Source organism: Canis aureus, chromosome 17, assembly GCF_053574225.1.
Source record: "Canis aureus isolate CA01 chromosome 17, VMU_Caureus_v.1.0, whole genome shotgun sequence".
In the NCBI taxonomy this organism is placed as follows: domain Eukaryota; kingdom Metazoa; phylum Chordata; class Mammalia; order Carnivora; family Canidae; genus Canis; species Canis aureus.
Window position 1 is genome coordinate 33522913 of NC_135627.1, and position 24205 is coordinate 33547117.

The following is a 24205-nucleotide window of genomic DNA, read 5'->3' on the forward strand; positions in this document are numbered from 1 at the left end:
GTGCTAATTAGTCATTACTGAAGTCTGAATCTCTCTTTGCATTCTCCATTCTGTTGTAAATTATGTTTTCCAAGTCCTCTTGCCCCCTGGCTTTTCAAGAAGTTTGGCCAGTGGGAGGCATTGGCAGACAAGTAGGAAAGCTAAATGAATGGGAAACTAGGGTTCTCCTCTCTCTTACTTGGGCAGCATTTTTTAGCAGTGGCTGTCTCCAGTCTCTTGGCTCCTGGGGCAGTCCTTACTGTCCTTCTAGTTGCATTCAGAGGAAGCCAGCCCTGGAGACTTACATCCTCTCCTCCTTTGTCTTTCCAGTTCCTGGGATGAGTTCATTTGGGGGGATTTTGTGGTTATTAATCTGGGTTATTTCACTATTCCCCTTTTGGATTCTGAGCTCTGTTGTCACCTTTATTAAATTTCCTCTTTTTAAAATACCCAACATGGCATCTGTATCTTAACTGGACTCTGATTTAGAGAAGCACACTATTGTGTCTCTTTATTTAAAAAAAAATCTATATAGAGCAATATCTGGCACATAGTAAGCACTCAATATTGTTGATCAAATTCATTCTAAAACAATGAGGCTGAGGAAAAATGAACTGATCAAATTATTTTCAGATATTCAGTCAGCTAAAGCTAATGAAAAGATCTGCACCATACCTATAATTAAATTAGATCACATGGATTGTGTTTATTTAGTCATTAGAAAAGAGATTGGAAGGTGCCCCTCTCTCTGACCCAGTGCTAATTGGAAGAGTAATGCAGAGGTGTGGGTCATGGGTTTTTTGAAGCATGCCTTTTCAAAATAAGATGTTAAAAAGTCAGCTTTGGGGCTGAAAAGCAGTCAGCAAAATAGAAACAACTACAGGGTGTGTGTGTGTGTGTGTGTTTTGTTTTTTATTTTCAAAGTTCTCCCTTCTCAACACTGTATTGTCTGAACACAATTATATTGGAAGCAAAAGTGGCTAATTTCAAAATCTCTATTTTTTTTATTTTAACAAAAACAATATAATCTAGGGATAAGGAAAATTCAAAGAAGGTTGTGGCTAAAAAAGTAGTAACTTCACCCCACTCACCTCCATCCCCACAAATGTAACCAAGATAGATTATGCATTGTAACTGCACAATGATCTGTACGTGTATTAAGAAAATGCAAACTGCATCTTGCAACATATACTCATTTGCAACTTCTACTTTTTTTTTTTTACTAAAAATTACTTAGACATCTCTCTCTAGCAATTCAAAACTCTAAACCATTTATTTCAATAGCTTCATAATACTCTATTGTATGATATAGCCTAGTTTATTTGTCAGATTCCTTTTTTTTTAATTTAATTTAATTTTATTTTTTTATTTGTCAGATTCCTAATTGAGGGGCATTGGATTTTTGCCAGGGGCTTCTGCCCTAGCAGATAACAGTTAGACAAAGTAAGAGGAGTTTCGTTGTTTTTTGTGTGTGTGCTGCCATAGTTCCTAACATTCCTATTTTATATAAACATCTTATCTGCTAAAGTGGATAAAAACCTTAGTGGCTTGAAATATTATAGTTTTCAAATGCACCTAAATATGTATGTAGACATTTGATTTTGGCATTTAAAAAAAATCTTCACTAACAGTCCTTTCCAAAATTAATTTTATTACATGAGAACAGTCATACTGTTCTTTTGCTGTAAGGATTTAGTTTATCCTAAAGAAGTGAGATCACTATTTAATAATTGTTCTCTCTTTGCCTTCCATTGTTCCCTATTATTTTCTTGGGTTGTTCCAGAGTATTGCTCAGTTTATGAAACAGTTCAGAAGACACTTCTGATGATGGAGAAGAGTTTGTAGAACTCTTCTCAAGGCCTTGTTTTAAGGCCTTCATAAGATATCCAAATCCAAGGTCTTTGAATTCTGAAGTTAATATTAAAACAACAGACTGGGCTGTAAGGTAAATTTTTGCCACTGAGTTAGTTGCTGCTTCTACTAACCCAGGAACAAGATACTATGAATGAATGCTATTGACAAATCGGCCATACATGGCAATAGTAGGAAGCTCTGTCGTAGAAGGTTAGTGACTACTTGGGAAATTATTACCTTGGCTTTTGAATTCAATATTTTAACTCAATAACTCAATATTTTAACTTTTTGTTGGAAGGTAATTATATTACATTGCTCAAGAGTTTGTACATGATTACTCTGCCTTACTAATAAAGAGATACATGATCCCAAAAATGCAGGCTATCAACAGAAACTTCTTGAGAAATGAAACTTATCGGAAAACTCTAGAGTTTACCAATTCCTGCCTTTCTTGTCATCTACATGTCCAACAGCAACTACATCTTCAGAAGAAGATCATAATTGATGTATGTAAATGGGCCCTCCCCAGGAAAAGATAATATCCTCATTTTGGTTAAGAAGGCAGGGAAATGCATAATTATCTTAGAAATGTTTTCTTCTAAAACCAGCTTTGAGTATGATTTTTTTAAAAATTTTTATTTATTTATGATAGTCACAGAGAGAGAGAGAGAGAGAGAGAGGCAGAGACACAGGCAGAAGGAGAAGCAGGCTCCATGCACCGGGAGCCCGACGTGGGACTCGATCCTGGGCCTCCAGGATCGCGCCCTGGGCCAAAGGCAGGCGCTAAACCACTGCGCCACCCAGGGATCCCGAGTATGATTATTTTGAACGTGTCCAAAACTTATCATCCCCCCACGGTTCATGAAAACTGTATTTCTGGACCTTCATTTCATTTTTAAATTGTATTTTTTAAGGCAGAAGTAATTCAGTTACTGCATGTATTAATATAAGAAATTATTGAAGAAGTGACCTTTATTTGTCCCAGCTCTAATATATTCAGCTGTTAGAGGACAAGAGATGGTTCTTACTCTAGGTCATTCTAGACAAGTGGGATTTTTATCCCTATATAGCAACAGTGTGAGAGGCAGTCTGCATTTTCTGAAATATGTGAAAATTTATTTTTAAGAACATTTGATTTTTAATATAAAAATGTAAATCTTTTGCCCGAAGTTTATTCTTGTAATCTTTCCTAACTTAACCCTACTCATGAAAATGTATTGTGTATATATATGCATGTATCTTAAACAAGCAGAATGCCCTAGCACAATATTTTTTGCTTTTAGCTTTCTATTGGAAGTATTTCTGTTTTTGTCCTTTCATTTTTAGTTTTCATTCATGTGAAAAGAAGTGTTAGAATAGTCTAGGAAAATGCATTCCATATTTTGATGTTTCAGCCTAGAAGTTGGAATTCAGATTTTTTGACATGTTTACAAGGGTTTTCTTAGTACTTTCAAAAAGATATATGTATTGTATCCATTTTCAACATTTATTTTATCTTTAAAAGTGTAAATTACTAGTTTCCTTTGAATTCTTTCAGGACAGTTCATTGGATTGCACATGGTTAAAGTCTATTAAAGTGTCTGTTAATTTTTTTAAAACTTCCATTAAACAATGAAAATCTGCCTCCTTTCAGTCATCATTGCTTAAAATTATACAATATCAACTCCACTTAAAATTATGTGACATGATCTTTGAAAAATAAAACTTAATGGGATTAAATGAATTATTTTTCTTCATGAGAAAATACTGGTAAATGAGTTTTTTTCCCTTCTTTTTATGTAAAGAGTATTTGGGGTTAACTAGTTAGAAGGTTTAAGCAAACATATAGAAACTTGATAAGGTTAACTGCTTAGTGCTTGGTAGATGGAGATGTTTTTGGTGATAATTTCTTGAATTATGGCCCAAAGTGAGGCTAAAATCATTGACCCTTGACACTTGTATGAGACAGAAGATAAAGAATCCAGCCTAATGGCATGTTTAAAGATATTGTGTGTGTGTTCTCTGCCTCAAATATATTCATGGTCAATATTGATAAATAAATGATATTTTAATATGTTACTCTCAGTTGGATTCCATAAACTATTACGTAGAGGAAATCTTGTAAAAAAGGAGGCCTAGAAATTCACTGTTTTTAATTAATTCTTGCTTTTTATGTTTGAAAAAAAAGTAGAACCTATTTTGTATTAGAAAGCTTCCCTCACAAGCTGCATTTTGAAAAGGTGTGATTATATTTAGTTCCTTTTTTTCTTGCAGTTTTCTACAGAAAAGTAGCAGCACAGTGACATTTTGCTTAAATATTTTTAAAATTATTTTGTTCTTGACCCAACTGTCCTAATTTTTTTTTTACTGTATTAGCCCTTTATTTTACATTATCTTTACTGATACCTTTTAATATAAAATGCCTGAGAAAATTATACTACTGGGTCTTTTGGATGAAAGATAATATTTCAGGGGATCCCTGGGTGGCTCAGCGGTTTGGCACCTGCCTTTGGCCCAGGGCGCGATCCTGGAGTCCCGGGATCGAGTCCCACGTCGGGCTCCCGGCATGGAGCCTGCTTCTCCCTCCTCCTCTGCCTCTCTCTCTCTCTCTCTGTCTATCATAAATAAATAAATAAATATTAAAAAAAAAGAAAGATAATATTTCAAAACTTGATCCTTAAATGTGTGTATGTGTTGACTTTTTTTAACGAGAGAAAACAAACAAGTTCATTAACATATATATCTTCTGCATATGTAGGAGATACCTAGGAACAATGAGTTAACTCTTTGATTTTTAAATTTAAGCCACATATCTGTCTTTGGGTTTTCTATAGATGTTTTAGCAATCAGGCATTAAAATCATAGCACTTGGTCATTGAGAAAAATAATTATTTCTTAGATTCTAAATTTGTAGGTCAGGAAATTAAAAGAAAGGTAAGCTCTCAGATTTCCAGTTTCTTGATGTTTGTAGCAAACATAATTTCTGCATTGTAGGTATTAAGAGGTATTGTTCTGCCCATGTGCCCAGGTATTCAAGGACATTATTATCCCTGATCCAGAGTAATTTAAACTTTAGACTCCTAATGCCATAAGTCCTTGTGAAAGAAATACATAAAGTGGAAATTTGCCTCTCTAGATGTATGTATACACATACATATACATATATATACACACACACCCACATACATATATCTATACATTGATATTCATGTGAATCTATAAATGTAACTTCTGACATTCTGTTCCTCTACCCAATCTTCTAACTCCCATCTAAAAGTAGAGCCATCATGCATTGATTTGGATTCCATTAGAAATTATAACGAAAGGCTTGTGATATGAAAAGATTCTGACAAATCTAAATAAATCAGTCTGGATCTAAAATAATCTGTAAAGGATCATTAGCTTACATGATCATTTTGATTCTTGTGCTACAGATTTATAGAAACACTATTCTGAAATTTTTAGTATTGAGTGTGTTTTCTCTTGACCTTATTTTCTACGTGACTTTTCCAAGTGCAGTGAAGCCTTCCTAGTTAAGCTCTTTGAAAATAAAGGGAGAGTACAAAGCATGACAGGCAGTGGCAGAGAATCAAGCTTTGAGTCCTCTCAAGTCCTCTAAAATCTTAGGAGATTTCTTACTTTTCAAAAGGTATTTTATTCTTCTAAGAAAGGTTCGTAAAACATAGAAACATTTATTTTTTGTAGATTGGTTGTTTCTTTCCAGTAAGATATGTGCATCTCTCTTTTCCATTTTTCTTTTTTTGGATAATTACTTATCATATTGTTTTTATGCAATTGAAGCACAATAACCTTTTTAATACAGATGAAAGACAAAGAAAATCTATTCTTCTACTGATAAAGTTTTCATGAAACAATAAATGATAGAATTATGCATACCGAAAGTTGTTTTTAGTGCTTTGAATAGCAGCAAGATCTAATTTCCCCCACCAAAAGCCTTCATAATTAAAGGCAGTCTAAATGATTTAACAAAACTATTATAATAAAAATATTAAAAGATAACCTAAAGTCATTTTAGTCTTAATTATTTTTATCTAAAAATTATAAAGTTTTTCATCAGATATTTAAATTTAACGATCAGTATCAGTGTTTGTTTTATTACAAATAAATTTATAAAAGGCCATCATATCATTATACATTCAGTCACTTGTCATATAATCCTTTATTTTGGTTTGCCTGAGAAAGCTGTTTCAGAATTCATTTTTTTATTCATGGAAATAAAATTTGGCCAACTTTAGATAAATTTATTTAGAGTTTACAAAGATTTTAAAGGTCAATTAGATTAATAGATGGATAGGAATAGTGCTTTTTAAATCAATTTGAACAAAACAAACCTTTAACAAAATGAAGATAACCTTTTTATTAGTTTTGTTATCTTTAATTTTTTTTTTGCATTATTTATGGTGTGGATGGATGGCTTTAAGCTATCTGTCTAGATTAAAATTGGACAGTTGTCCTTACTTGGTGGCACTTACGTCACTGGTTTCTGTTTTTGAAGGTATTTGATGTTTCTGATGCTGATTAACTGTGTGATCAGAGCTAGTGAATGAGTAGTTTTGATTTTGACGGTAACAAAAATTAAACTTTTTCTTTTTTTAACATTTATGCATTTTGAAGGTTCCAGTAGGATTGTTTCTCTGTCTCGTGATATGGCTAATGCCCTTATATAAAAAGAACCCCTGCTGTGTGCCCTATTGCTACTAGTTAATTTTGTCATTTGGCTATGATTAAGCACAGATTTTCCAACACTAAGCACAGATTTAATGCAGTATTAAAGGATGTCCTGGAAGGTAACTGGAGAGAATCAGAGAGATACTGTGTGCTCTGTGCTCATGCATAAACCTGTTTGGCATCTCTACCTGTCTAGCAAGAATGGCAACTCTCCCCTATCCAGAATATCAGTGGCATATTGTAGGTAAATGGTATCCGGTAGCTAGAATTTCAAAGACTCTCATCTTTGTATCACTTCCATAGATTGGTGTCCTGTGACCTTTGTCCCTTTTTGGAACCTGTCCATGTGATGTTCTTGTAAAACCTCTACCACCAACCACCACAATTCATCTGAATGATTGGTTCCTTAGGGTGCCTTCCCTGCCTTGGTAGGTAGCACCAATCATTGTTGAGTTTCATAAGCTAAAACCATAGGAGTTATCCTCGATACCCTTTGTTCCTTCACCCTCCACAGCAAATTCATAACTTCTAAATGTGCCATATATCTGAATTCCTCTCCACCTCCACAGTTGGCCACCCAAACTGTGCTGACAGCCTCCTCAGGGGTATCTAAGTTCCATTCTTTCCTCTTCCAACCCATTCTCCACATAGTGGGTTTTTCTTCTTACTTAGAACTTTTCTGCATCTTGCCATTTCTTTTAGAATAAAAGCTATTTTTCATTTATAGCTTTTAGTCCCTTGCTTATCCCCCTCCATGGACTTTTCTTTACCCTGAGTATCTGACAACTTCCTCAGTCTCTTATTCAAGTCTTGATTTAAATGACCACTGTCACAGAATCCTTCCATTACTTCCTATTTAAAGGTATGACTGCTTCTTTGGGCTGGCTGGTGAGGAGAGCAAGCATGGGAGCAGGAAAACAAGTCTGGAGACTCTTGAGAGATGAGACTAAAGATGGAGGTGACTTGCAGTAGGTTTGTGATACTAGAGATAAATTCGTGTAAACCGATTGGTGAGGTGTTTTGGAAGTTTAGTGAAAGGTTCTCACTTATGGATTGGGTTTGGGGTTGATGAAAGAGAGAGGGTTGTTTGGTCTTGAGCTACTAAATAGATGTTGATAGTTTAATGACATAGGGAAGACTATAAGAGGAGATGGCTTTTTACCAGAGAGAGAAATTAAGAGTGTTGGTCTGGATTTGTTAGATTTAGATGCTAAGTGAATATTTCAAATACATTAATGGCCATGGGGACCTGTGTTTGGAATTGGAGGTTTCATAGTGATTGACATATTGATGTATGAGATTGCATAAAATAGTGCAAACAGAGTAGAGGGTATGGGACTAAGCCCTGAGGAATGTCAATACTAAAAGCTTGAGAACAGTAAGTGGAGTCAGTAAGAAGACTACAAGGAGCATAGGCAAAAAAACCCCAGGGAAGTATGGTGCTCCAGAGTGCAAAAGAAACAAATACCTATGAAGTGAATGTTCTGTAGTATTGAATATTATGAAACATCAAAGAAGATGAAAATAAGCAAGTAAATAGTGAATTGACAGCAAGGAAATAATTCACTGATGGTCTATGTTTTTTTTTGAGCCATTTTTTTTTTTAAGATTTTATTTATTCATGAAAGGACAGAGAGAGGGGCAGAGAGGCAGAGAGACACAGGCAGAGGGAGAAGCAGGCTCCATGCAGGGAGCCTGACATGGGACTTGATTCTGGGTCTCCAGAATCATGCCCTGGGCTGAAGGTGGCACTAAACTGCTGAACCACCCGGGCTGCCCCCATTGGTGGTTTTGATAACAATTCTCAGTGGCCAATATTGTGGCCAGTCACTGGTTCCATGTAGCTGTTTAAGCTTAAATGTACATCAATTTAAATAAAATCCTTGGCCACACTAGTCATATTTCATATGTGAAATATGTAACAGCCACATGGGGCTGGTGGCTGCCATATTGGACAGTGAAGATAACTAACATTTTCATTATTGCAGAAAGTTCTGTTGGGTAGTACTGTTCCAGAAGGCAAGTGCAGCTCTGAGTATACTCATCCTCTCTTGGCCTGCCAGTCTCCTCCCCCTTTGGGGCAGGGATGTGGCCAGAGGAAGATCAGAGCCAGAGCCCTTGAAGTCCTGGATTCAGAATACCTGATCTAAAGGGGATACTGCCTAGTAGAACAGTGAAGATGAAAGTATGATTGGATTAGAGGACAATGAGAGTGATTACACAGGTCTTTTATTAATTATCAATTTTGAAGTTTTGTGCATCTGTTGGAAGAGGTCATGGACCCTGGAGCCAAGTGGTTGTGGAGGTTTGTGTTGTCTGAGAAAATTTGATTGAGGAGGCTGTACTTAACACTAATCTGAAGATGAAAAAAATTCAGATCCACAAGAGGGTATGGATGTGCTCTTCAGCTGAGGGAAAAGAAAAATACAGGTACAGTTGTGTTCTAGACATATTAATGCATTTCATTCTCAGAACAAGTTTAGGAAGTAGTATTGTTAATATCCTCATTCTCCAAATGAAGAAAGAATCACATCTTATTCTGAAAAATGAGACTGATAAGTAAACTGGAATTTTGTTTTGTAGACCTTTGAAGACCAAGTAGGGGACTTACACTTTTAACATAGTGTTCAAAGAAGACTCTGTTTTTTTTGTTTTTTTGTTTTTTTTTCAACTGTATTAAACTTGGGGGAGGTACTCTAGAAAGGCCAATGCTTTCTCTAGTAACTTGTATCTATAATTAAGTGGCTATCACTCCATTTTCTCAGAATTTGTCCTTTATAGTAGAATAGCCACTCAATGGGGAATAGGAATGTGGTTTATCTCACAAATTGTTAGATATCACAAGCTCAAATTTTGACTTTTCCAACAAAATTTGACTTTGTTAAAATGTCAATTGTCTCTTAGAGGCAAATATCCTACCTTTTGTCAAATTGTGCCTTACAAGTGAATTTACTATATGTGCATGCCTTTTTTTCACATCAGTTTATAAGCCCCTTGAGGTAAAGACAGGTATGCATTTGTTTTACCCTGTAGCACCCTGCCCAAAGCTTGGCAAATAATGGGATGTTGACTAGATATGGATGGAGTAGACTGAGTAGACTACTGTGTTATTGCTGCTGAATCACTTTGGGCCAGTGGTACCTTCATCTGCTTTCCTTTCGTGCTTAACCTTACAGTGTCCTTCCCTGTCACGTCTCTCCAGTTTACAAAAAAAGAAAAATCCCTAACTATACCACCTTGTAGTCTTCGACTGAATGTCACCCTTTTATGTAAGGCAGTTACCAATTTGGCAAGGACATTTAAATTTATCTGTCTTCTGGAGCACTACACCACACATTCCTAAGGCTTTGTCTTTTCAACAAGAGAAACTTTTGAGACTTTGATAGAATCACTCATTTTTTCTCATGCAAATGACTATTTTAATTTTTAATGAATTTACTACTGTTCTCATTAAAGTTGCTTATTAGTAAAAAGATGTGTAATAAGCCATAATCTTTTATTTAACAGCTAACAACAAACTTGACAACACGTTAAAAAGAGGAGGCAATATTATGTTGACATTAGCCCTGGTAATTGTTTGGAAAAGGTATTTTTAATTTAGCGGTCATCCTCACGGTTACTGTATTAGTAATAAATTTTGTGTTCAAGGTTGACTTTTTTTTTTTTTCATTTCCCAGAAGACAGTTTACAAAGGCACTAATGTAACAATAGAATGAAAAGAAACATGAAGGTTGAGGATTACCTTTTGCCATAAAGACTTTGCCTGAGTGTGAGATAGTTTCTTAGGCCATTCTATACAGCCTTTCCATAATTGTCTCCATTCATATTTTGCCTTATAATATACAAATGAACTGTGTTAATGCACATTAATTTGTACTGCTTCTGGTTCAAAATATTTGCAGTTCTTTTAAAATGATTATAAGACAACATATCAAAACATTAGAAGCATTGGTTTTGGGTTTTATCGTTGGTTCTCATGTTTCAAATATTATCATTTTTATTTAAGTGACCCCTGAGCAATAAAATACGGGCTGATGCAATATGATTGCTTAAATGTTTTTTTTTTTTGTCATTAAAACAAAAACTCAAAGTCTAAAATTGAGTTCTACATTCGACATTTGTCATCCAGACTATTTTCAGACCACAAGTCTTATTTCTTAATGATTTAAGAAGTATTTCCAGTGTTATTGACTAAATTCATTTGCTTGTTTTGAAATTCAGAATTAGTTCTTTAACTCCACATTCATTTGATACAATAATGTCCAAGAACAAATTTGTTTACTTTAGCATATTATTTTTCTAGCTCTATGTCAGTGTATTCTGACCATAATTTAGATGAAAGTCAAAAATGACCCAAAGAAAAATGATTTAGGAAGATAAATTTCTGAGAAAATGTGGTATCACATACGTACACACACATACGGAGAGGAATATTATTCATAAAAAAAAGAGAAAGAAATCCTGAGATTTGCAACAACTTGTATGGACCTTGAGGGCATTTATACTAAGTAAAATATGTCAGAGAAAGATAAAAATAGTCTATGATTTCACTTATATGTGTAACTAAAAAAAAAAAAAAAAAAATGAACCCGTGGAAACAGAACAGTGTTTGCCAGAGATGGGTGGTGGGATTGTGGGGGAAATGGATGAAGGTGGTCAAAAAGTATACACTTCCAGTTATAAGTTGTGGGGACATAATATAAGCCATGGTGACTATCCTTAATAATACTATACTATATATTTGAAAGTTGCTAAGAAAGTAGATAACTTAAAAGTTATCAAAGAGAAAAATAGTTAACTCTGTGGGTGATGAATGCTAACATTACTATGGTGATGATTTTGCAATATATACATATATCAATAATGTTGTACACCTAAAGTTAATACAGTATTTTATCTCAATAAAACTGGAATAAAATGTCGTTCTGAAAATCCCCAAAAGGTTAGGTCCTTCAAATTTTAAAGAACAGAAATTTTTATTTTATTTTTTATTTTATTTTTTTTAGAACAGGAATTTTTAAAATTCAGGATTCATCTGCAGCAGTCAGTATTTCTAATGCCTGTGATGGATGTATAGATGGTAGAAATCAGGAGGGCTGACCAAATAAGAGACAAGGAGAACTAAGCTACTGCTGTCTTAATCAAGCAGAGCACTTAGCTTTGTTTTTTAAAATGTCGTGAAGACAAGATTGAATGAGCCAACAAAACATTACACGAGTCCATAGTTTTTAATTTCTGTTCATTTTTTAGACAAAGCCATAAATCAGCCTATTTATTTTGAGTTGTACTGATGCAGGAAACTTAGTCACCTGACTTTATCTTATAATACATTTTATAAATGTCTTCTAAATAACATAATTCCACATTAATCAAATTAAGATTTGGTTCCATCCCACCATTAACACTAAAAGTAAAACGCTGAAGAAAAAAATTCATGACCTTTTGCTAGGACCAGGATCAGATTTCCAAAGTTACGAGTGAATTGGAATGGGGAAGCCAATGCAGAGAATTGTTTTAACTTTTGGTATAAATGAGGTCTTATATACAGTGAGTACTTTTAGCTCTGTCTATGAACAACTTAGATGAACAATACAGTTTGCTTTTTAAAAAATCCTAAGGAAAAGCACTGCAGTGTGCAAAAAAATGCCACTATCTAATGTATACAGAGGAGGCAAAGTTTATATGGCAGTGAAACTATTTGAAAATCTTTTCATATGGGACAATAATTCTACACAAAAAAAACTGGAAAGTGAAATTCTCTTGACCTTGTCAAACTGTAATTAGGCCTGTATTATCCATTTTGTTGTACTAAATAATTTATTTCCTTAGATTTATAATCAGGAGAACTTTGACTAGATTTCATTTTGTGTTTGACTGTGTTGATTGAAATATTTTGGACTCTCTCATATTAAATATAAGCAAAATATTTATCTTGCTAATTGGATGAAAACAATTATTTTACTGCTTTAAACATTAGGAAATATTAAAGAAAAAATATTATTCTAGATTTTATTCCTCTTCAGTATAAAATAGCATTTATTAATGATTCTATGCAGATGCCAAAATACAGACTGAAAATGAAATCTCTGGCTTTGTAAATAATAACTTATAAATCTTGAGTTATAAAAATGGAATGATTTCCCTTAATACACCTTTCATTTCCAAAGCTCTGTTTTCTTAATTTCTGTTTAATTTTCACTTGGCAATGACTCCTGAAATTTGACTTTTGTTATCTCTAGAAAGTGGGTTTAGAAATTAATGATTATAAATAGGTACATAAAAAGAGTTCTGTTTCAGACATTAACTTTTTTAAGGTATCAGCCTTATTAAGAGTTGGGTTCATATTTTTTAGCACAGTGATAATAACATCTGTTTGCTAATAACATCAAGTCTACTCTTTTTAAAGGCAGAAAGTCTTTATAGATTTTTTTTCTTCCAACAGGTCAAGGTGCAGTTTTCCATTCCATAATAGGCCAGTTAATTGTACTAGGTTTCTGTTTCAAGAAAAACACTATTTAGAACATAACCAAGAATCTGGAATTTAGAAAAATTGTCTTTGGAAGAGCGGCCCTTTTCATGCACCTGTGAACGAAAATCCCACAGGTCCTTAAAAGCCTATTTATTCTAATTTTAGACACTAGTTTTACCACATGTTTGTTTTGTTTTCCAGCTCTAAAAGTAGTTTTGAAGCAGCAAATTAGGAAGGGAACGGGTGAGTCATGGCTACAGCCATATGGAAGCAGCTGGAAGTGACAGAGCAACCTCCATCACATGGGAGGTAATTCCTCATAAAGACCAAAGATGCTACATTTATGTTTTATTACAATAATTCTTTATGTGTTTTTTTCCCTTAACTTACGGCATGCAGTTAGTTTACCATGCTGATGGTAGTATGAGGCAATGAACTGAATTTGAATTTCCTTCTGACTCATTTAACTGTCTCTCAGAGTTAGTCTGGGTCTAATACCAACTATATAAGTTGAAAAGTTTTATATTTGTTCATTAGGAGAAGAAAGGCAAAGTCCCTAACCATTTCCTTTTCTCAGCAATCTAATATTTAATTGGGGTGGGAGAAAATAAATAATTAAGAGAGCTGTGTGTGAAGTTCTAGGTATGCATGACTTGCTGTGGACCCAAGAAGGGTCTCTCTCTATACACTGGGCAGAGGGGAGCATTTTATTAGACAGATGGTATGAGCTCAGTTTTAAAGGAGAAAAGAGTTTAGCTGGGTAGAGGAGATAGAGAGCCCTGCTCTAGGCAAAAGGAATGGCCCCCATAGTCATTGAGAACCGAAGGAACAGGATTTGAGAATCTCAGGTAGTTAAGGAGCTTCTGGTAAGGTGGAATAGAACAGGGGTCAGCAAACCTTCTCTGTAAAGGGCCAATTAGTAAACATTTTAGATTCTGCAAACCTTATGGATCATATGGTCTGAAGTAATAGCTTCCCTCTGCTGTTGTCCTACCAATGCAACCACAGACGGTATGTAAATGAGTAGGCGTGACTGTGTTCCATGCTTACAGTTCACAAAAATGGCCTTCTTGGATTTGCCCCAAAGTCTCCAACTTGCCACACCCCTGAAGCCCCATGGTCCTCTACCTCTTTACATAATTTTCTTGTTATTGTTGTTAATAACTTTGTAGGATTGATCTCAAATGGCATAGTGTCGATGTAATTAATGGAAAATTTGTATGTACCTTCTCTTCAAAATATTTTATTTCTGTGTGTTACGTATTATAGTTTTCATATCTGATCTTTGCTTTTATGGAGATTCCAACATTTGTTTGCATAGTGTTATAGTAACTGCCTACAATGTCTCATTATCTTCATACCCCTTATTCTATTTTCTTTTTGTTCCCAAGTTTGTGTCACATTCAAATTGTCACCATAGAAGAGTAGCAGGAAAGACATCGAATATCCCAGGATCGTGGAGGTAGGCGTTACAAACCAGTAACATTTGAGCTCACCCTTGAGGGATAAGTAGAATTTTGCTGAGCAGTGAAAAAAATAAATGATATTTTGGGTATAAGAAGTAGCATCAGCAAAGATAAAAAGATGTGCATAGGAGTGTAATACTCACTGAACAACAGGTAGTCCAGAATATTTGAAAACCTGGAGGATTTAGGTCTATCCTCTGTTTTAATGCCTTGATTGACATTCTTGGTAGTTTGGGATTTTTCCTACAGTCTGTGGAAAGTTCTTGCTCCTCTGCAGAGTCTGTTATTCTCATCACAGCCAAGATGGTCCTTTTAAACATAACTTAGACCATATCACACCTCTATTCAAAGATTTCACACACAAAAAATCATTGCCATGATACTAAAAGATACTAAAAAGATACTATGTGACCTGGTTCCTTTCTCCCCTGTCTGAATCATTTTCTCTCATGTTTCCTATTCCCCCTCTGCTGGCCTCCTTAGAACTTCTCAAGCATACTCAGCCCACTGCCTGTTCATGGCACTCACAGATCCTCTGGAGCACTCTTCACTGAGTATCTTCCTTATTTCATCCAGGTTTCATATCCAATTTCATTTTATCAGGCAAGCCTTCTGTGACCCACCCTATCTAAATGGAAGCTTCTTCCATGACATTCTCTGGCTTCTTACCCTGCCTACTTTTTCTGGCTAGAAAATCTCTCTTTTAGGAAGGTAAATCTGATGTTGCTGGAGAAGTTGGACTCCAAAATAGGAGAGGCCTGTGGGTCAAATGAGAGAATGAGAACTTTGAGGAATTATGAGAAGTGTTCAGCATAGTATTTCAGGCCAGGAATATTTTGAAATAATTAATAGAAGTTTTGCACCCTCTTTACAGTTTTGTTGTTCTTCACTCCTCTTTTAATTTTGCCTACTTAGAATAGCTCCCACAGCATGTCCAAATGAGAAAGTACTTTTATGTAAGAAACATCAAATTTCTAAGGTTGAATTTTATGTTTCTGTAATCCCTATAGGAAAATGAAAAAAATTTTTTTTGCCTTTTTATTAGCATCTGTATAATTTTATGTAATTATCCATATAGAATGTAATTTTCCAGTGTGAATAGAGGTTGTGGAGTAGGTAATTTAATTAAATTTACTTTGAGTTTATGTTTTTCTAAAACCAGATATAAGGTCAATGTAACTCTTATGCTCCATTAAGAGTCTAAGATTCATGAGAGATATCCATTAATACCTTTTCAGATTTGAAGGTCAAGAGAAAATGCCAGTAGAGTTATTACTATTTTATCATGAAGTCCTTTATGATAGCTAAAATACTAAGAAAAAGTAACAACTAAATTATATAATAAGAATTTATTAACTATGGGGATCCCTGGGTGGCTCAGCGTTTTGGCGCCTGCCTTTGGCCCAGGGCGTGATCCTGGAGTCCTGGGATTGAGTCCTGCGTTGGGCTCCCGGCGTGGAGCCTGCTTCTCTCTCCTCCTATGCCTGTGCCTCTCTCTTTCTCTCTCTACATCTATCATGAATAAATAAATAAATCTTAAATTCTTTTATAAAATCTTTTTTTTATTAACTAGATAAACATCTGTTTGAGGGAAAGTACTCCAGATCCAAGAAAAGATATATCAAACAACTATTTTGTATCATGTAAGCAGTTACATGTATCCTCTGACATTCCTTAACTTGTCTGGCCAGGATGAGGTGTGAGAATACCTAGATAAAGTTTAAGAAGAAGTGAATAAACATAGCAGTATTTGTAGTCATTTCTGGTTGAGCAAACTATTTTTTTTTATCTTTATATCTATCCATATATACAAACAATGAACTGTGTTGTGTGGAAACATTTGATGGAGAGAATACTTCAACACATTACTGAATATGAAGTAGTGATTTTTCCCCCTACTTCTGTTGCCCGATTACAAAGTTTTGCCTAAAGGAAATTTTGCCTGTGATCATTTTAATGTTGTGTGTGAGGGTTGCTTAGAGGGCCTATATAGCTCTCTCAGGCAGGTGAGACCAGTATGCTGAGTCAGCTGGATTTTATAATTGGCATGCACTTTATTCAAAATTGGGAAATAACATAGTATTATGGGAAATTGTATTACTTATGGCACAAGTTATGGTAATGAAAAAATATCCAAGAGCAATGAAGGAAATTACTTTTAGAAAAATCCATGGTTAAAGAATTCTTTTTTTTTTTTTTTTTTTTTAAGAAAATGTTTTGGTAAATTGTTCTTTGTGGACAGTACTCCTTCCTGTAGTATGGAGGACTGGGTACTCTGGAAAGTCATCCTGCCTACAAAACAATTAGAGAACAGATAAGGGAGATCTTGAGTTCCTTCTACCATTCCCAATTGAGTTCCTTCTACCATTCCCAATTGTTCTCTTCCCAGTCTACACAATGACAAATGCATGTGTGCATATAAATGTACATATTAAGATATCATGAAGCCATAAACTAGACTTAACCTGAAAACAGTGTCTGTATTAGAGCTAGGGCTGACCAAGATCACGAACCAAAGAGAATTTAAAATATATATAGAATATAGAATTTAAAATATATATATATTTTTAAAAATATTTTTTATTTTTATTTTTATATATTTTTAAAAATATATATATATTTTAAAATATATATATTTTAAAAATATGTATATATATATATATGTCAATGGATAGGCTACACTTTTGTTAAAACTTGAAAAATGAAAACAAACCCAAAACTCAAAAATGACAAAGAAGTTCACAAAAATAGCAGGATAAAGACATCACTTCACAAGAATTACACCAATAGACTGCTATCCAACTTCTCAATATTAACAATGGCAGCTAGGAGAAAGTCGGGTAGTATTTTCAAATACTGGGAGAACTTGTCAACATAAAGTTGTATAGTCACTATTTTGTAATTCTGTGAAAGATCTTTTGAATATATGAGCAAAAACAGGGATATTTTTATATGAACAAAAACTGAGGACCTAAGTAAAGGAAATTCTAAAATGTTCATCTGAAGGATTCTGACATGTGGAAGATAATGGAAGGATACCAAAAGGATTACCTGAAATGTAAAAAAGAATGGTGACCAAAGAAATCGGTAAACATTTCATAAAAATATACACTTTTTTCTTAAACTAATACTATTAATATTTGATTTGTAGGATTATTAAACGGTAGAATTAAAATATTGAATTATGGTTAATAGTTAAGTTTGGAGAGAAAACTGGGAGTTAGTTTCTGTTGTTGTTTGTCTATGACATTGTTAATTGGCTTGGTAAGAATTCAGGAGTAATTACAGAAAGAATAGAGTTATAGTACATAATTTCCCAAACTAGTAGAATTGGGGGAAAATGTATAAGACAACAGGAAACAAACAAACAAAAAATAATAATAATCATCTCTCTTTCTTTTACTATACATTTTTTAATATTGGTAGTGAGAACAAATAAACAGGACAAATAAGAAGGAAAAAGGTGATTTTTTAAAAAGCCAAATATCCCTGATCATAATAAATGTAAATAACTATGGTAGGCTGAATCCTGGCTGGCCTCCAAGATTTTCTGTCTGCCCCACCGTAGGTACATGCAAGTTGAACCTGTAAATGAAGGCTTAATCAAGTGAAACCTTGATTTTAGCCTATGAGACCCTGTGCAGAGCACCCAGCTAAAATATGCTGAATTCTCAACCCACAGAAACTTCAAGATAATAAATTTGTGTTAAGCCACTAAGTTTATGATGAATTGTATGCAGCAGTAGAAAACTAATGCAGTGTACTAAACACAAAAGCCAAAAGATGGAGATTGGTTTGGATTTAAAAGCACAATTATATGTGGTTTATAAGAAACACACCTAAACCTAAAAACAAATAAAGATTGAAAGTAAAAGGATCACAACAGGTTTACCATGGAGGTTTGCCCATTTTATTTAAGACCATTTAGCCTTTAGTACATAAAATATAATTAGGTAGAGATAGAGAATTTCACTACATATTTATTGGGGTGATATAACAGTTGTAAACTTGTAAGCAACTAGAAAAGTAGAATGAAAATATATAAAGCAAAATTGATTGAAGATAAAAACTTGAAAGACCCTCTGTGATATGGATTGAGATTTCATTATACCTTTGTCAGTTGTTTTGATGTCAAACAGAAAAAGCTAATAAAAATAATGATCATTTATGTAACATAACTAATAAGGTAAATGGAATAAACATAGCGAGATCTCTCCAACAATTTGGAAAAAAAGCTTTCAAAAATTTCAAAACTGCAAAAATGTACCAAAAATAGTAAAACCAAGCCTTATCCGATTTCTAAAAATTCCTGTCACACTGACTGCATTTTCTGACTACTGCATTTAATTAGAAGTCATAGAGTAAAAAAATACATTTCAAATTTTAAAGTCTTTATAAATAACTCCTGAATCAGAGAAGAAATTATAATGGAAACTAAAAAAAAATTTAGAATTGCATGAAAATGGAAATACTGTATATTGAAATTTGTAGGATGCTGTAAAACTGTTATTTGTGACTCCTAAGGGAATAAATGCATGTATTAGAAAAGAAGAGAAGCTGATTAGGGATGTCTGTTTTATTATACTTCATAGAAATTCATTTATAGAAATAATTATTTACATACCATGCTTACCTATGTTAATTGTGTTTTTTGCCTAGTTTAAATATTACAAAAGTAAATGATCAAAAAAAATTTTTGATAGAGTAGTTGATGATCTAATTAGTCAGTAATTACTATATTCTTTTTATTCCTTTACATATGATATATGAAAAATTAAGGTGGATAACTGTTGAAATAGAGGTAGTTTTAAAACAGTAGTGAACCATACCCAAATTGTTACTAACCATGTATTTATTTTATATCTCATCCTTGGAATTATAACTCAAATCTGATACTTAGGAATAGCTCTAGATATATGCAACTTAATAAAGACAAAGAGCTATGATTCTTAAAACATTGTTTAAAATTTAATATTTAACCTAAGACATTTTCGTGAGGTGTTACTTAAAAGAAAGCTATCATTGAAACCTTTAGAAACTAATGCTTGAAAAAGCGTTAATACTATAATTATTAAATCGTGATGATCAGTTGTCCCACATTTCTTAGTTACAGTGACTTGAACTGGTAGCAGTTACTGGTTTCCCTCAGAGTAAGCCATTTGTCAAATTGGTGGGTGGTATAAAAGGGTGTGCCTGTCTTTTTCCCCGAGCTTATACAAGTACTTCACTTCTGTTTAAAGTCAGTGCTCTGTGCTAAAGAAAACAGAAGACCATTATTGAGTAGATTATAATTCAGAATAGACTGGCATTGCTGCAGTTACATTTTCCTAAATAACTGAATTTATCAGTACTAAATTTTATTGTAAAAAGGGCATCATGTCATTATTTGACATGGCTATACTACTTCTAGGAAGATTAATTGATTTATAATCTGTTCTAATTTACTGTAGTGCATAATTGCTTAAACTTATTGAACAGGCCTGAAATGTTTCACAGGGGATATCTCTCCTTTTTGTCTTTTGATAATCTGAGTGATTTGCCTTTGTAGAACTGCCTTTTTTTCCCCACAAAAAGCAATACATCTACTATCCATAAAATAGTCCCAAGGTCAAATATTCAGACAATTCATAAATACCTTATCTGATATCATTACAAGGTGAGCAAAAAGCTCAGTAATAAAAATTCAGAACTGCTGCTTCCTTAATAAGTAGTCCACAGCTCTGGAGGCTGTACTTGACCTCATCAGAATTCTCCCCTGTGAACAGTCTTCAACCTTGCCTTTTCCTCTGCTATAGTAGCCTTTGGTTCCCTGACATGACTTTTCTAACCAAGTTCACTTGTATTCATTTACATTTTTAATGAATTATTTGCTTCAGTGCCTTTTTTGAGTGGTGCCATATGTTTACTATTCACGTTATAAATTCTGAATATCTTCTTAATTTAAATACTATAGTAGAGGATTTGGATACATAGTGTGAATTATTTCTAGATATTTTGAAGTACATTACTGATATTCAATAACCCTACATTTTCTTTCCTCTGAGAGTAGTATATTAAATCTTTTCGTTTCACATAGTTTTACTTGGAACAGAAATAGAACACATTCAAGTTCATACATTATTATTTTTTTAATAAAATGGTACACTAAAGAGTTCAGGCTGAGCAAAGGTTTATATAATTTTCAGTAAAATCTACAAAACCAATGTGAACATAGGAGAAGAATTATCAAGTAGAGTTTTAGTAATTCGCTTCTGGGTGCTTAGATTACATAATATTTTAGTCAGAGCTTTACTGATTTTAAGCGGTGTAAGTAAGATGTAGGTTGTTTCTAAATAGTAGAAACACAACAACCACATCAAATCTAAAGCAAAAGAAAATTTGACAGAGAGTATTTTGAGAATTGCCATCTATTTTTAAATTAGGTAACAAAATGTTAGAAATCTCAGATCATATTTAATAAAGCTATATTAGGAGGTCACTCCTCAGGTGATTCTCTTGGCTCATTTCATGTTTAGGCTTAGCTTCCCTTGTGCTTATTTTTAGAGGTTGAATCTATCAAAGTAATTTCTCTCTTTATTGAAGTTCTCACTTAATAGGGAAGCAGAGATGAAAGCAAAACAGGTCAAATTGATCATTGATTAGATTGTTTTAGCAGGCTATTATCAAATGGCCAAAGCGAATAAAATCACTCCCTTAGATCCATTGCTGAATCTGTTAGAATGTTCTGTGGTAAAATTATGTGATGGTTTTTCACCTTTCATTTTAATATGATTCAACTTACAATTGCTATTACACATGTGATATGACATAATGAAAATTCTTTTGATGAAACACACAGATTTGACATAATGAAAATTCTTTAGGCTTAAAACCATGAAAATATGATAGGTGTAGTGGTCAATTCAATTCCAAAGGACATAAGAGAGAAATAAGCAAATAGGATTAAGAGAAGCATATAATAGCGCCAGCTTCATTTCATTTATTTATTCAAGCATTCTGGGTTTTGGGGGATGTAGCAGTGAAGGAAATAAAAGTATCTACTTTCATGAAGCTTCATTGATTTCTTCTGCCTCTGACTATTTGGATTCCCACAGTTAGCATTTGAGACCTTCACTCCTAAAAGCTTGACTGTTTCTTAGAACATTTCAAAAATTTATCAGACAATGCCTTTTAAGATTTTTTTTTTCAATTTGAGAGAGAAAACACAAGTGGGGGAAGAAGTAGAGGGAGAAAGAAAATCTCAAGCAGACTCTCTGCTTAGCGTGGAGCCCATTGCAGGACTGGATCTGATGACTCTGAGATCATGACCTGAGCTGAAATCAAGAGTCAGATGCTTAACCGACTGAGCCACCCAGGAGCCCCTATTAGTGCTTAAAAAAAATTTTTTTTTTGTTTAGTGTAGTTGATCCACAATGTTACATTAGTTTCAGGTGTACAAATGATTCAACAATGCAGTACATTATTCTGTGTTCACCGCAAGTGCAACTACCATCTGTCACCATACAACAGTATTATAATACTATTTACTATATTCTCTGTGTTGTGCTTTTTATTCCCATGGCTTAGTCATTCCAGAACTAGAAACCTGGATACCCTACTCCCCTTCACCCATTTTGCCTATTCCTCTACCCACCTTTTCCTCTAGCAACCATCCCTTTGTTCTCTATATTTATAGGTCTGACTCTATTCTTTGTTTATTCACTTGTATTTTAGATATTATATATCAGTGAAATCATATATTTGTCTTTCTCAGTCTGCCTTCATTTAGCATTTTACTCTGAGTCCATCCATGTCATCACAAATGGCACGATCTTATCCTTTTTAACGGCTGTGTAATATTTCAGTTTGTGTGTGTGTGTGTGTGTGTGTGTGTGTGTGTGTGTACACCACATTTTATTTATCCATTCATCTAGTGATGGATACTTGAGTTGCTTCCATATCTTGGCTATTGTAAATAATGCTGCAATAAACATAGGGGTGCATATCTTTTCAAATTAGTGTTTTTGTTTTATTTGGGTAAACACCCAGTAGTGGAATTACTAGATCATATGGTATTTCTATTTTTAATTTTTTTAGTAACCTCTTTACTGTTTTCTATTTTCTACAGTGTCTGTGCCAATTTACATTCCTATCAAGAGTGCACAAGAATTTCTTTATCTCCAGATTTTTGCCGACACCTGATATGTCTTGTCTTTTTGGTTTTAGACATTCAAAAAATACTTAACTTACTTCCTTTCCTCACTCCATGTAGCTCTTCCATACCTACTTCTTAAGGATATCTTAGCCAAGTAAAATATCCAGTAAGGCCAGTGGCTTCCTAGGTACTCCCAGATTTATACCCTTTTTTTCTTAATTGATGGAGGCTGACCCACATTCCATGTTCTATCTTGGGCCCAGGTTCCTGCCAGGGTCTAATCTCATTATCTCACCACTACCAGTTCTGTCAAGAGTAATTGCCCTCCTGCTGTATTTTACCTTGTTTTCAGGTAAGCCACTGAGGAGTCTCGGTAATCCATAAACTGTCTGCAAAAACTTGAGAGTTCAGAATATTGAATAGATAACATTATTCTTCTAGATAACAACTTTACTCTTCAGATAATGTACACATAATTTTGTTTAAGGGATTAATGTTGACCTGCAGGAGTTCTAAGCTAAAGGGTTGGCTCATTCATTCTTTTTTTTTTTTTTTTTTTAGGTAACTTTTATTTTTAATTTGACATATAACACACACAGAAAAGTGCATAAATTATAATTGTGCTATTTGTGAAATATTTACAAAGTTAACACAGACCTGTAACTGCCACCCAGATAAAAAGGGATTTATATGTCTTGTTCATATTCCATCACTGTTCAGTTTCAAGAATAATGACTCTCCTGACTTCTAAAACTATAATTTTTCCTGTTCTTGAATTTTCTCCGTTTTTGATAGCAAGTATGGCAGCCTCATAAAAACATTTAGAAATGTTTTCTTTCTTTTTTTATTCTTGGGAAGGTTTTGTGTAAGATTTGGGTTATTTCTTAATTACTCCATAATAATGGGTTTGAAATAATTGATTCATAAAGCAAATCTGGGCCTAGAAGTTCTTTAGTGAGAGAGTAAAGTCAATTTCTTCAATAGATACAGGAACCTTCAGGTTTTCCTTTTCTTTCTTGTATCAGTTTTAGTAAACTGTACTTAATAAACAATTTCTCTATTTTAATTGTGTGGGCTTAGATCCTTGTTTCTCAGTCCTGACATTGTTAATGACTGACTTATCTCTCCCCTTTTTTAATCAGTTTTGCAGCGAGTTTATGAATTTATTAGTCTATTAAATAACAAATTTGAGGTTTTGAGGCAGTCCTCTGTTGCGTATTTGTTTTCTATGTAATTAGTTTTGGTGTTATGTTTATTCTTGTTTTTATTTAGAATTAATTTGCTTTTCTTTTTCTTCTTTAGATTCTTAGATCATTGATTGTCAGCCTTTCTGCTTTTCTGATACATGTTTTAAGGGCAAAAATACTCATCTAATCACACCTTTAATTATATCCCACAGTTTTACATATCCTATTTTGATTCTTACTTGATTAAAAATATTTTCTAATTTTTATTCTAATTTTAACCCTATGGACTGACTTCAAGGTATACCATGGAATTTTTTAGTTATTTTTTTGTAGTTGATATTTAGCTTAATTCCATTGTTGTCAGAGAACATATGCTGAAGAATGTTAACTCTTCGAATTTGTTAAGACTTACTTTTTATCTCATGGTATGTTCAGATTCTGATAAATA

General features: G+C 33.7%; 1 protein-coding gene across 18 annotated transcripts in view; it reads left to right on the top strand.

Annotated features, from left to right (window-relative positions):
* The window catches only part of KLF12 (KLF transcription factor 12), a 591716-nt gene that overhangs the window by 395331 nt on the left and 172180 nt on the right, over positions 1-24205 (top strand). For 2 of the 18 annotated variants that reach the window (XM_077855387.1, XM_077855386.1), the window contains 2 exons: positions 13172-13279; positions 14362-14432. The exons of 12 other annotated variants lie outside the window; for them this stretch is intronic. The gene's annotated coding sequence lies outside the window, so the exon portion shown is untranslated. Of the gene's footprint in view, positions 1-1355; positions 1423-13171; positions 13280-14361; positions 14433-24205 lie in introns of all 18 variants that reach the window. 4 more of the 18 variants (XM_077855391.1, XM_077855393.1, XM_077855388.1 and 1 more) reach the window with 3 other exon arrangements.